The following is a 15,309-nucleotide window of genomic DNA, read 5'->3' as shown; positions in this document are numbered from 1 at the left end:
GAAGTACATCCGATCATCCCATGTCTTTCCCCACATCCTGAAAGTAAGGAGAAAGCTGCACCTGTCCTCACCTGAGACCAGACCAGGAGACAGTTTCCGCCAGGAAAGGGGGAATGGGAGAACAAATTGAAGTCAGCTTTGACCACTGACCCGTGGTTCAACGACCATAAAGAAATCCTAACCCTGAGGGAAGGGTTGGCTTGGAAGGGAACCAAGCTGTATGTGCCTGCCAGCCTGTGATTAGATATTCTCCTATGGAGTCATAACTCCAGACTAGGGGGCCACTTCGGGTTCCTGAAAACATTGCACCTGGTGTGGAGATAGTTCTGGTGGCCCAGAATGAGAGCGGAAGTCGAATATTATGTGAAAAGTTCTGCCACCTGTACTACCAGAAAGCATAGGCCCAGAAAAAACCCCGGATTGCTGCAGCAAGTAGCAAATCCTACCAGACCCTGGGAAGAAATAGCAATGGATTTCATAGTGGAACTCCCCGAATGCAAGGGCAACACTGTTATTTGGACTGTCGTTGATTTATTTTCCAAACAAGCCTATTTCATCACTTGTTCAGGGCTACCCACAGCCAGACACTTGGCTAAGTTATTCCTAAAACACATTTACAGATTGCATGAAGCCCACCACAGAATCATATCAGATCAGGGTGTCCAATTCACAGCCACATTCTGGAGAGAATTCGTCCGCACCATTGGTTCCACCCAAGGACTCAGTTCTGCGTTCCACCCTTCCACAAATGGAGCAGCAGAAAGAGCTAACGGCCTAGTGGAACAATACCTTAAATGTTATGTGAGTTACCAAAAGAACAATTGGGCTGAATTGCTGCCTTTTGCAGAAGTAGCATACAACAATTCTGTACATAGTGGCATGGGACTAACTCTTTTCCAGGTTACCAGTGGTCAAGATTTTGTTCCCATGCTGGAGCTACCTACAGAACCTCCCTTGTCCATCACATTGGCAGAGTGGATGGAGAAGCTGAAGAGAGGATGGGAGGACACCCAGAAGGTTATGGCGGAGGCAGTGCAAGCTTACAAGAAACAAGCAGATAAACATTGATCTCCCCAACCCCTTTTAAAATGAGAGATAAGGTTTTCCTGTCTACCAAATACATTCGGTTCAGGCTGCCCAGCAAAAAGCTAGGTCCTAAATTCATGGGCCCTTTCCCAATAGTGAAAGTAATCAACCTGGTTACGATGCAGCTTGCTTTACCTAGAATCCTAGGGAGGATCCACCCTGTATTTCACTGCAGCCTGTTTAAGCTGGCGATCGGGTCCAACATTAGGCCACATGCACCTGCCCCCTTCCCCTGTAGTGATTCAGGGGAACTCTACTATGAAGTGAGAAAAATTTTGGATTCCTGCATTTTTCGTTCTAACTTATAGTACCTAATTCATTGGAAGGGGTACCTTCTGTGGGAGGCTACCTGGGTAAAGAGTTGGGATGTCTTGGCTGATAGGTTAAAAAAGCAGTTCCATGAAAATTACCCAAATAAGCCAAAGGATCTTGGGGGGGGGGGGAGAAGGTAGAATGGTTTGGAAGTGATACTAACTCCTATGTTTATTCTATCATTCCAGGAGATGGGTCTTTGTGGAAGGGGGCCCGCCTGTCAGGCCCAAAGTATTATGTGAAGTTAGAGGGTTTTGGCCTGACAAGGCTAGCAGCAATTAGAAATGGGAGGTGTTTGAGAGAGATTGAACCAACACACATTCCTTTACGCAGAGTCCGAGGTCAACTGAAAAAATGAAGAATCTGGTATCCCTGCACCGGATTGGTCCACATGTTTGCATTTGTGGGTGTGAGGATGTAAAATGAACTTTTACCTGGATGGGAACTGGGGAGGAGTTCCAGGGTTGAAATGTTTTCTTTGAAGCCAAAAGGGCCATGTTGATAAATCCAAACCTTGTGTGTGAGCACAGGAGTGGAATGTGATTTATTTCTCAGATGCTATTTGGTTCACTGACACTACACCATATGGGAGAAGGAGTTGTTGGCCATCAAGTTTGCCTTCAAGACATGGGGGCATCACCTCGAAGGAGCATGGCACCAGCTGGAGATCCAGACAGATCACTGGAACCTGGAGTTTCTGCAGATGGCCCAAAAATTGAACCAACGGCAAATTCAGTGGTCATTTTTCTTTGCATGGTTCAATTTTTGGATCCGTTACATGCTAAGCTACCAGAATCCTTGAGTTGACGCCCTATCCCATACACCAGAGTTCCTCCACCCCAAGGAACAGGTCCCTTTGCAGACCATTCTCTCTGCGGAGTCCATGGCCACCATGCATGGCCCCGTAGATTTACCTTGGTGGATTCATGAGGCACATCAGCGTGATGGTTTTGTGGCCCAGTGGACACAAGAGATCAGCCCCGATTCTCTGGAAACTCTCTGAAGGTCTGCTCCAGTACTGCAGAACGCTGTACATCCCAGCAGGCCCGCTTCATAGCCTGACCATGTCCCAGTGCTGGTCACTTTGGACTCTTCAAGACCTTTGAGTTGGTCTCTTAGACGTTTCGGCTTCGTGAGGGCATTCAATCGTATGTGAACATTTGTGTGTGTTGCCACCAGGCCAAGTCTGCCACGGGAGCCCCACCAGGTTTGCTGCAACCTTTGCCAATGCCTGAGAGGCCCTGGGTGGCTTTTTCCATGGACTTTATTACTCACCTGTCCTTGTCCTCGGGGTTCACCATGGTGATGGTGGTGGTGGCCATGCTGACAAAAATGCTGCACTTCATCTCCTGTTGATGAGTGCCCGTGGTTCAAGTCACCACCCAGCTGTTTATACCGCATGTTTCCCGGTTCCATGGCCTTCTGGACAAGGTGGTGTCAGACAGGGGGACCGAGTCATGGCTCGGTTCTGGAAGGAACTCATGTCATCTCTGAACAAATAATTTCCTCAACACTGTCAGACTTTCTACTAAATCTGCACTTCTATTCTACTAGTTTTTCTCATCATTCCTATCACCCATTTTCTCCCATGTTGACTGTATGACTGTAACTTGTTCCTTATATCCTAAGATTTTTATTAATATTGCTTCTTCATTGCTTATTTGACCCCTATGATAATCATTAAGTGTTGTACCACATGATTCTTGACAAATGTATATTTTATTTATGTACTCTGACACCATATGCACCAAGACAAATTCCTTGTGTGTCCAATCACACTTGGCCAATAAAAATCTATCTATCTATCTATCTATCTATCTATCTATCTATCTATCTATCTCTATCTATCTATCTATCTATCTATCTATCTATCTATCTATCTATCTATCTATCTATCTATCTATCTAAGGTGCAGATCTGCTTGGCATCCACACAGCATTCCCAGACTGATGGTGGTACCGAGAAGGTCATTAGCATTCACGAGCAATATCTGCGGTGCTTCATGGCAGACCAGCAGTCAGAGTGGTTGTGGTATCTCCCAGTGGCCGAGTTCTTCTTCAACAACTCACAGCACACCTCGACGCAGACCACCCCTTTTCATGCCAATTATGGATACCATCCCCATTTTCCTGCTGACACTCCTGGGTTCACCATTCCTGGCCGTGGAGGAGTTCCTGTCTGAGTTCCAGTCAGTGCACAAAATGGTCAAGCAGTACCTCAATAGAGCCAAGGAGGACTACAAGAGGTATGCCGACCGCTCCCGTCCTGACGTCCCTCCCTTGGCTGTCGGAGACCAGGTGTGGCTCTTGACTAAGTACATCTCGTTTGAGTTGCCATGCCGGAAGCTGGATCCACGTTTCATGGGTCTCTAAGGTCGAGCACGTCATTAACCCTGTGGCCTACCGCTTGACCTTATCTGCCTCCCTGAAGATCCATCCGGTGTTCCATCGCTCCCTTTTGGTTCCCGTCAGTCCCGACTGCCCACTACACCCTGTTCTTCCAGCCTTGCCTGCACCTTGTGTTTGGGACCATTTGCCCAAGGCCCCGATCCACTCCCAAGGGATAGGCCATCTTGTTCTGACCCCCTTGTGCTCACCTCGTATAGCTGGTGACTTGGGAGTCCAGGGCCCTAGCCTCAAGTTGCTGCTGTTCAATGCCAGGTCTATTATCAACAAGGCTCTCTCATCTAGACCTAATCCTAGATGAGATAGCTGATCTGGCATGTATAACCAAAGCCTGGCTGGGGCAGGAGAGGGTGTTTCCCTCTCAGAGATGTTCCCAATGGGTTACAGGTACAGCATTAATTTATTTAATTTGACCTCTCATGCCCAGCATCAACTATGACTCCAGGGAAGGGGTGGTGGAATGACAGTTATCACCTTTGTCCTCGCAGGATCCCTGGCCCGAAGATTGTTGGATGTGAGTCTCTTCTTGTGAGGTTGGAGTCAGGTGTTCAGTTGGACTGCCTGTTGCAGATTTAGTCCAATTGTATGGGATGAGTTTGAACCTGTGACTCCAGAAGAAGTTGTCAAAGCAGTGGAAGCAGTGAATTTCTTCACTTGTTTGTTGGACCCGTGCCTGTCCTGGCTTGTTTCTGCCAGCAGATAGGTGACACAAGGCTGGCTACAGGCTACAATTAATTCATCCTTGAGAGAGGGGTGTTTCCCGCAACCATTAAAGGAAGCGGTTGTGAGATCACTCCTCCTGAAATCTTCCCTAGATCCAGCAGATTTAAAGAACTTTCATCCAGTCCAGAAAAGTTGTGAAGAAAGTGGTATCACTCCAACTCCTGTAGTCACTGGATGAAATAGATTACCTAGATCCATTTCAATCTGGCTTCAGACCTGGTTATAGCACAGAAACTGTTTTGGTCATGCTGATAGATGATCTCTGGTGAGCCAAAGATGGGGGTCACTACTCTATCTTGTTGCTGCTTGACTTCTCAATGGCTTTTGATACCATTGACCATGCTATCCTTCTGGGATGATTGAGGGGTTTGGGAATGGGAGACACCGTGCTACAGTGTTTCTCCTTTCATCTCTCTGACTGATCACAGTTGGTGTTGGTAGGAGGATAGTGATCGACCCCTAGACCCCTCGTTTGTGGGGTCCCTCAGAGCGCCATTCTCTCTCCGTTCTATTTAACATCTACATGAAACCACTAGGTGAGATCATCCGTCAACACGGGCTGAAGTACCAGCAATATGCTGATGATACCCATTTGTATATCTCTATCCCTTGTCAGTTCAGTGAAGAAGTGGATATGATGTGGTGGTGCCTTGAGGCTGTGAGGGTCTGGGTGAGAGGAAAGAGGCTCATACTCAACCCTGACAAGACTAAGTGGCTGTGGGTTTTGCCCCTGAAAGATTATATCAATTATACATCCTTGGTACTGGAGGGTAGGAGAAATTCCCCCCTCAGAACGGGTTCACAATTTGGGTGCTCGCCTGGGCTCACAGCTTAAATTAACAGCTGTAACCAAGGGGATCTTTGCACAGGTTCGTCTGGTACACCAAATGTGACCCTATTTGGATCATGTGGATCTTCTCATAGTCATGCCTTTCTCACCTCATGGTTAGATTATTGCAATGTGCTTTACATGGGATTACCTTGAAGAGTGCTTGGAGACTGCAGTTGGTCCAGAATGCAGGCACGCAAGCTGTTGTGGTTGCACCTAGGTACACCCGCATTTCACCAATTCTCTTTGAGCTGCACTGGCTTCTGGTTAGTCTCAGGACACATTTCAAGGTGTTGGTCATTACCTTTAAAGCCCTACATGGTTCAGGGCTAGGTTATCTTTGGGATCACCTCCTGCTGCATAGTTCACAATAATTGATAAGATCCCACAGTCGGGCTTCTTCAGGTTTCATTGACTAAGCAATATTGACTGCCAGACCCGTGGGTGAGACCCTTCTCTGTGGCTGCCCCAACCCTCTAGAATTCGTTGCCCCCTCCCAGATTAGGACCACTCCTACCCTATTGGCCTTTCTTAAAGCAGTGGAGACTTGGCTCTTCTGGCAAGCCTGGAGCCATTGATCTCACTATTATATCTTTATAAGATCTGACCAGAATTAAAGATGTATATGTCTTTTAAATTGTTTTAATAGATGTTTTTAATGATCTTGATATTTATGATCTTTTTATCTTTGTTGTGAGCCACCCAGAATCCTTTGGGAGTTGGGCTGCATATAAATTTATACACACACACACACATATGCATCATAAATCAAGAATGATTATCTGTATGTTTCATGCAACTATACTATGTATGAGGGTCATCCAGAAAGTAATGCACCACATTTTTTTCTTCAACAATTATTTATTGAACACAATGAAACTTACACACAAGAAAGAATGATGTTTCTTCTATTTTTCCATGTAATCTCCTTCTCACTCTATGGCCTTCCTCTAGCAAAACACAAGGGCATGTATGCCCTGTCAGTACCACTCCTTGTTCTAATGGCTTCACCCTCTGTTCTTCTGTTCTGTTCTTCTGATGACCTCACCCTCTGTGCCCAGCTACTAATTGTACTTCTGTTGCCTGCAGATTCTCCATAAACTGTACACAAACTTTTGTGAATGTTCTCAAAAGTTTTTTTCTCCACAGTGAGAAATTCAGTGATGACAGGCTGCTTGTAACATACATCATTTCCAGATGCCATTTCAAAACACTGCTGCAGCTACACGAAATTTACATACACACTCTTGACAATTCAAATAATGTATATCTAAAGTTTCGCATTCATACCATTACTGGGCGGCCTTCGTATGAGGAAATTACTTTAGTATGGAAATTTATAGCAGCCATAGGGAATCTGTGGTCCTCCTGATATTATGACCTTTAAAGCCCTACATGGCACTGGACCAGAGTACCTCTGGAACCGCCTGCTACCGCACGAATCCCAGCGACCGATAAGGTCCCACAGAGTTGGCCTTCTCCGGGTCCCGTTGGTGAAACAATGTCGTTTGGCTTCTCTGTGGCGGCCCTGGCCCTCTGGAATCAACTCCCCCCGGAGATTAGAACAGCCCCCACCCTCCTTGTCTTTCGTAAGCTACTCAAGACCCACTTATATCACCAGGCATGGGGGAACTGAGATACCTTCCCCAGGCTTTTATACTTTATGTTTGGTATGTATGTGTTGTTTGGTTTAAAATGATAGGGTTTTATATGTCTTTTTCTCTTTTAATATTAGATTTGTTCCACTGTAACATTGTTTTTATTATTGTTGTGAGCCGCCCCGAGTCTTCGGAGAGGGACGGCATACAAATCTAATAAATAAATGGCTAAGTCTGTTTGAAATCCAGCAGGTGGAAAACTAAAGACCCAGAATAAATGTCTGTTGTACTTGATTGTGCTGTAATAGTACAGTCTGATGTTAATGACCTGGAAGTCCCAATGAGAATAGTATACAAGGTTTAATTTTGAGGAAACTGCTTGTGTTGATACCAGATGACTTAAAGTAGCAAGATTACGGATTAAGCAAGATTAAGTAGCAGCAAAAGTACTTTGAGCAATTATCCAGAAAAATTGACAATAACTAGTAATAGACATCTGTTTAGACAGAAAGTTGTGGTGATTCACTTAATGCTATTGTCATCTATATTTTACTATTGAAAGATTACTGAAGTATCAAAATAATTCAAGTTTCATATGTTTTCACATATGTTTAGTTTCAAAAACTATTTTCTCATATCCATACAGCTGTTTGTGGCTCATTTTGATTTATACATATTAATTTATCTAGATGAAGGATGGAAGAGAGCTTCAAAAATGCAGAGTTTAAGGATTATAATTTATGTCATTCATATAATTTTTGTCAGGTATAGACAATTTGTTTGTGTTTCCTGATCCCTTGCAAATATACTTTCAGATGGAATGCAAGTATCACAAATTAATAAAACACAGAAACTGTTGCTTAAAATATTACATAATTTTATACTATGCATTGTTCTAATTAAGGACTACATTGCATATCAACAGTCTTCCATTGCATCAAGAGAATTGCCAAGAGCATTAAAAATAATAAATTGGGACATTAAGCATTTGTGTGTTGTGTGTGTGTGTACATACATACATACATACATACATACATACATATACATACATATACACATATATAGGCATGCATGCATACATGCGTATGTATGTATGTATGTATGTATGTATGTATGTATGTTTATTTATTTATTTACTTACTTATTATTTGTATTTATATGTCAGTCAGTCCAAAAAGGACTCAGAGCGGCTAACAATAGCCATAAATACAACAGCAATAAAAATACAGCAATAAAATCAACAGTACAATAAATAATAATAATATCCTAAAAAAACCAAACATACTTGCAGTCAATCCTAATTCCAGACCTGCTGGAAAAGCCAGGTCTTAATAGCTTTCTGGAAGACCGATTGGGTAGAGATAGTACAGATCTCTGGGGGCAGTTGATTCCAAAGGGCTGGAGTCACCACTGAGAAGGCTCTTCCCTGAGACCCCGCCAACTGACATTGTTTGGTGGCCGGGACCTGAAGAAGGCTTACTATGTGGGCCCTTACTGGACGCAGCGAGGTATGAGGGAGAAGGCGATCTCGTAAATATTCTGGCCCTGAGCCATTTAAGGCTTTAAGGGTAATAACCATCACCTTGAATTGTGTTCAGAGATCGATTAGTAACCAATGCAGTTTGTGTAATGTTGAAGTAATGCGGACATACCCTGATACACCCGTTATTGCACATGCCACTGCATTTTGTACCAGCTGAAGTCTTCGAAGACTCTTCAAGGGTAACCCCATGTAGAGCGCATTGCAATAGTTAAGAAGAGAGGTGATCAGGGCATGAGTGATTGTGCGGAGTGCCTCCTGATCAAGGCAGGGCCACAACTGGTAGACAAGACAGACATGTGCAAAAGCCCCTCTAGCCACAGCGGAGAAATGTTGCTCTAGCCTCAGCTGTGGATCTAGGAGATCACCCAAGTTGCGAACCCTATGTGAGGGGGAAATTGCTTCCCCCACAGCACCAAAGATGGACAGATGGAATCTTTTTTAAGAGGAAGGACTCACAGCCACTTGTCTGGGTTGAGTTTTAACCTGTTAATCTCCATCAAGACCCTTACAGCTTCAAGACACCAACACATCACGTCCACCGCTTCGCTGAACTGACATGGGGTGGAGATGTACAGCTGAGTATCATCAGCATATTGTTGGTAACTCACCCCATGTCGTTGGATGATCTCACCCATGTGTTATAAATATATGTAAAAGTATATGTATATGTATACGTATGTACCATATATACTCGAGTATAAGCCAAGATTTTCAGCACAAAAAATGTGCTGAAAAATCCAACCTCGGCTTATACTCAAGTCAGTGACCTGAAAACTCCTGTGCAGCATTTTCCAAAGTTACACAGTTTGTATGTGAAAGGCAGGGAGGAAGGAAACCTGATGGCTCTGGCAACACGAGGCTTTTTTCTTTGTACAACCGGTAACACTCCTTAGCTGCCTGATTGGCATCAGGCTGAATCAATCACAGTTCCTCCTCTACACAGGAGGCACTGAGAGAGCTGCTTGATTGGCAGCAGGCTGAACCAATCACAGCTCCTTTTCTACGTAGAAAGGAAGCACTGGGGGAAAGGGTGGGAGGGTTGAAAGGACTTCAGAAGGAAGGAAAAGTGGATGAAAACATGGCTTTCCCTCCTGCTCAGAAATAGAAGACCCTTCCAGCAAGCCAGCAACATATTTTACAAATAAAATGTAAGTTACCCATTTAAATTTGATTCATTTCTAGTAACAGAAGAGGTGTTGCTTTGAATGGGGATAAATCTGTGCAATTAAACTTTTTCTTCCAACTATACTTATCATACCCAAGAGGATTATTAATGCTGACTTGTTTAAAACAATTCAAAGGTTAGGATAATATAATAGGATGAATTTTGACATTAATCATTTGTTCTATATAATATATGAATATGAATATATATAATATATAATATATATAATATATAATATGAATAGATTTAGCTTTTTAAAAAGAGTGTGGTTTCTCCTTATGCAAGATAAATATCATGCAGAAGAAAATTTTTACAATTAATGATTGAGTAACCCTGAATTGTTATTTACTGATCTATTGAGATAGTGATGATTTTAACATGAAATATGTTTTAAATGAAAAATCTAAATATTTATTATATGGAAGTTTGATTTAAGCAATTGTTTTGAAATAATATATGAAATCCCAATTATTAAGAAAATTATAATGATATTGTAATGAAGATTAAGATAACAGGTTTGATTACATTCCTAAAGATATTTTAAGAGGTTTTTGGGTACAATAAAAGAAGGAATAAAAAAAATATATTTAGGAAGAGGAGGAAGTAGTAGACCCAAAAATGGAAATGTGCAAGAAATAAAAACCATTTTGGAAGGAAAAGTTACATAATAATAATAACAACAGAGTTGGAAGGGACCTTGGAGATCTTCTAGTCCAACCCCCTGCTTAGGCAGAAACCCTACACTACTTCAGACAAATGGGTTTCCAACATTTTATTAAAAACTTCTAATGTTGGAGCATTCACAACTTCTGGTGGCAGGCTGTTCCATGGATTCATTGTTCTAACTGTCATGAATTTTCTCCTTAGTTCTAAGTTGCTTCTCTCTTTGTTTAGTTTCCACCCATTGCTTCTTGTTCTGCCCTCAGGTGCTTTGGAGAATAGGTTGACTCTCTCTTCTTTGTGGCAAACCCTGAGATATTGGAAGACTGCTATCATGTCTTCCTTGGTCCTTTTTTTCATTAAACTAGATATATCCAGTTCCTGCAACCGTTCTTCATAAGTTTTTTTAAATTCTCCTACAAAAACAATTTTGAGAAACTACAGTAAAAGAATATTCCAATTTTATAAGTTACCAGTAGCCACTGCATTTTCCACGCTAGGCATATACTCAAGTCAATACGTTTTCCCAGTTTTTGTGGCAAAAGTAGGTGCCTCGGCTACCATCACTGTTTCCCGAAAGCTGCGCGCGTGCGCACGCCCCAAAATACCCCTGCATGCACCCTTTTTCATGGCCACACGCTCCCCATCCCCCTGCCAGCCCGCGCGGGGCGGGGGCAGGGAGGTGCTGGCAGCAAAAGGGAAGGGAGCCGCGGCCGCCCCTGCCTCCCCACGGTGCCTCCGGCCCCCTCAGCCTTTTGGCGCTGCCCCCCACCCACCCGATCCCCCCCTCTGCTCCTCCATCACCTCCTGCCTTTCACCGCAGCTCCTCCCGCACCTGGAATGCACGTTCTGCTCGTCTCACCTTTGCCGAGAGCACTTTCGTCCCGGGCTCTCAGCAAGGGGATTGCAGGAGAGGCCGGGCAGGCGTTCTCTCAATGGAGGCTGGCGAAGGTGATATTCAATGTCGGGGGCGCGCGGGCGGTTGCGCGCGCTCCCTATCCCCCTGCTAGCCCGCTCGGAATATTCAAAATAAGAAAAACCTTCGCCGGTGAAAGCTTTTCTTATTTTGAATGTTCTGGCCGGGCTAGCAGGGGGATGGGGAGTGCGCGCAACTGCCCGGGCGCTCCCAACATTGAATATCACCTTCGCCAGCCTCCGCTGAGAAGAACGGAGAGAGAACAAGAGTGAGTGAGAGCAACAGACAGCAAGATATAGAGAAAGTGATAAAGAGAGAGAGAGAGAAAGGGGGGAGAGAAAGAGATAGCAAGAGAGAGAGAACAAGAGAGACAAAGAGTGTGAGAAAGAAAACAAGAGAGAAAGAGTGAGAGAGAGAGAAAGAAAACAAGAGAGAGAAAGTGAGAAAAAGAGAGAAAGAGAGAGAGAGAAAGCAAGAGAGAGATGAGAGAGGAAGGAAGAGAGTGAGAGAGGACGAAAGCAAGAGAGAGAGAGACAGAGAAAGCAAGAGTGAGAGAGAAGAGTGGAAGGAAGAGATAGAGAGAAATGATAGAAAAAAGGGGAGAAAAGAGAAATGAGAAAATGATTGAGGCAGAGAATGACAGGAAAGAGAGAAACAGAGAGAGAAGTGACTCTTGATTTAAAGCATATGGTAAAAGCACTTAAATAATAACAGAGAAAAAAACCCAGCCCTCACCTGTTTTTATTAATAGTTATGTTTTTGGTTTTGCTGGTTGATTTAGTTTTAATAGTAATGGAATTTGGTTTTTTTAAAATTATTAATTTCTTTTAATAAAAAAGAAGAGATTTTTTCTTATTTATTTATTTATTTATTTATTCTATGCCGCCCAGTCCCAAAGGGACTGTCACTCAGACACTATACTTTTCAGCCCACACCGAAAAAAAATTAGGGGGTACATTGGCTACCATGTAACAATTTGTAAAAAAAAATTTGTTCCCAGTTGTTAAGTGTGTTTTCCTGATTGTTTGTACCTTGAATGAATAGAAAAAAGTTATTATTCCCTGTAAACTTTGCTTTTGTGGTCAGCACAATGATATTTTGAAATTTATCTATTTTTAAGGATATTCGCAATATTTCAAAATACTTAAGAAGCTTCTGGAATTGTGAGAAGTATCAAGAAGTTTCTAGAACTGCCCAGAATTATCTAGAACTTTCTGGGACTGTACAGAATTGTAGATAGCTGTATAACTACAGTTAGATAGAGCCACTATAGCCCTTCCTGAGAGATGGAGAGACAGGATCTAATTGATTGGGATTGCATAGTAAGTGGGCAATGGCTATCACAGACAAAAGGGAATTGACCTAGACAGACAGGTGTGAATTCAATATCTATTCAAATTCTGATAATGACAGTATTCACACTTCACCCCACACCCATTACAGGAGGAGCTTAGGAATGTAAATGTATATATTGTGTGCTCTGCTGAATCCTCAGTACACTCTTGTACTTTAATACTGCATGGAATAAAGACAATTTTTATCAAGTTTGAAGGTCCATCCTTTTTCCTCACAGTACACAGCAACTTAGTCAATTTAGATGGCATCAAGAGGTTGCATACATCCAGCAGATGCATTTTGCTACATATGTGGCCAGTTTATAAAGAAAAGAGCAAAAAAGTACTCTGTGGAAGCATCTGCTAAGATGTGTGAGGCCTACAAAGCATACTTCAGCATGTCTGTTGGTGACCAAGACAAACCATGGGGCTCCTCATTTCACATGTGAGCACTGCAAGAAAATTCTTGAAAGTAAGTGGATAAATGCTACTCTCTTAAGTAGCAGATTAACTGTATTTGTATTTATTAGATTTGTATGCCGCCTGTTGTATCCTATGTAAAAAGTTGGTTCCATGAGAAACGCTGTCTGAGCTGGGAAACAGGAAGTCGCGCCTGATTGGCTCAGACGCGAGCTGCTCTCGTTTGGCGGGAACCACAAATGTATAAAAAGAGCGGTTTCTCTCCGGGTAGAGCAGACTTGTTCCGCTGATTGTCACTTCCTTCTAAGAGCTGAATAAAGGAACCGTCTTTACCTAAGCTTTGTCTCCAGACTCTTCACTGGCGACGACGGATGGAAGAACCACGCGTGCAAAATGAACAACCTTCAAATCGGCCGGGCTCCTGAGTTCTTCGATCCGGAGAAATCCTCCTGGGACGCCTACATAGCCAAATTCGAGATCTTCCTCGAAGCCGCGGGAATAAGGGACGCCGACGCCGAACGAAAGCGGGCAATCTTCCTGAACTACTGCGGCCCAGAAATATTCGATCTCGCCCAGACTCTCACCGATCCGCTCCCAGCCAAATCCGTCGCTTGGGACGTCCTGCAAACCAAGCTCGCGAGCCATTTCAAGCCTACGAAACCAGCCGTTGTTTTCCGGCACCAGTTTTCAAGAATGGCCCAGCTCGAATCCAAATCCATTAATCAGTTTGCTACGCGTCTTCGAACGGTGCTTTCAAAATGCAAGTTTGATAGCCCGGAAGCTCGCCTCACTGATGCCTTAATTTTCGGCATGAGAAATGCCATGGTCCAGAACAAGCTCCTCACCGAAGACGAGCCGTCTCTCCAGGCAGTAATCAAGCTGGCACAAACCGCAGAGGTCGCCGACGCTGCTGCCAAAGAGCTGAAGGAGCACGACAAGCGAGAAGTCATCGCCAAGATCGACTCCACGTTTTCCCGCGCTGAGGCCCCAGACGACCTCAGCCCACCAGCCCTCAACGAGGACAGCTGTTTCCTGCTGCAACAGGACCAGCTGAGACAACCCAGATTCCCTCGCCCCATCGCCCCCTGCGCCGGCTGCTGAGGAAACCATCCGCACCAACGCTGCCCTTTCCAGGACGCCATTTGCCGCCGCTGCAACCGACGCGGCCATATCGCCGAAGCCTGCAGAGCACCTTTGCCTGAGGAATCTTTCTCCACTCCTCGTCCTCCTCGTTTCCAGACCCAAACATCTCAACCGCGTGAAAACCGGTTTCCCCGTTTTTCCGGCCGCAAGAACTACTCAACCGCTAACCGCGACTACTCAAGAGGTAACAATCAATTTTCCGTGAATAGCACGGAAACAAAAAATGGGGGCAAGATTGTAATCTCACTGCTCCTAAACAACAAGCCATGCTCTATGGAACTTGATACGGGGTCTAAATACACCATTATGCCGTGGGAAAAGCTTTTAATTTACATGCCTAGCCTCTCAAAGTCTGACCTTTTACAAACCTCATTGGTAATTAGAGATTTTCAAGGGGGAATAATACCTGTTCTAGGCCAAGTGAATGTACCTATTATGTTTAAGACTGTTAAATGTACCCTTCCTATGATTGTTGTTGCAGGGGCTAGACACTCTCTCCTGGGTTTGGCTTGGATGGAACCATTGGGAATTGAAATTTCTGGTATCTGTACTGTTAACTCTGATAGCATGCCTAACTTCTTACAGGAATTCCCAGAAGTGTTTAGCCCCACCTTGGGATCGTATAAAGGGCCCCCTATCTCCTTTTCTATTGACCCCAAGGTCCCTCCTGTCCGGCTCAAACCACGCAGGGTACCCCTCCCGCTCCTCCCCAAGCTTGACCTACAGCTAGATATGCTCATAAGCCAGGGCATTTTAGTTCCTGTAGAGCAGGGGCCATGGGAAACACCCATAGTCACGCCCTTTAAACCGGATGGCTCTTTGAGGGTTTGCGCTGACTATAAGTCTACGCTCAACAAAGCCCTCCAACATCACCCTTACCCCATTCCAGTGGTACAACAGCTCCTTCACTCCCTGGGGGAAGGGAAAGTGTTCGCAAAAATCGATTTAGCCCAAGCTTACCAGCAACTCCCTGTCGATGAACCGACAGCACTCGCACAGACAATTGTCACCCACAGGGGTGCATTTAAATGTACCAGATTACAATTTGGGGTAAGCATAGCTCCCGGGATTTTTCAAAGCATAATGGAACGGTTGTTGTCAGGAATTAAAGGGACCATTCCCTATTTTGATGACATTTTAATTTCAGGAGAAAACCAATCTCAACTCAACGAAAG

Source organism: Erythrolamprus reginae, chromosome Z (assembly GCF_031021105.1).
Source record: "Erythrolamprus reginae isolate rEryReg1 chromosome Z, rEryReg1.hap1, whole genome shotgun sequence".
NCBI classification, from domain to species: Eukaryota; Metazoa; Chordata; class Lepidosauria; order Squamata; family Dipsadidae; genus Erythrolamprus; species Erythrolamprus reginae.
This window is presented reverse-complemented; position numbering follows the sequence as displayed.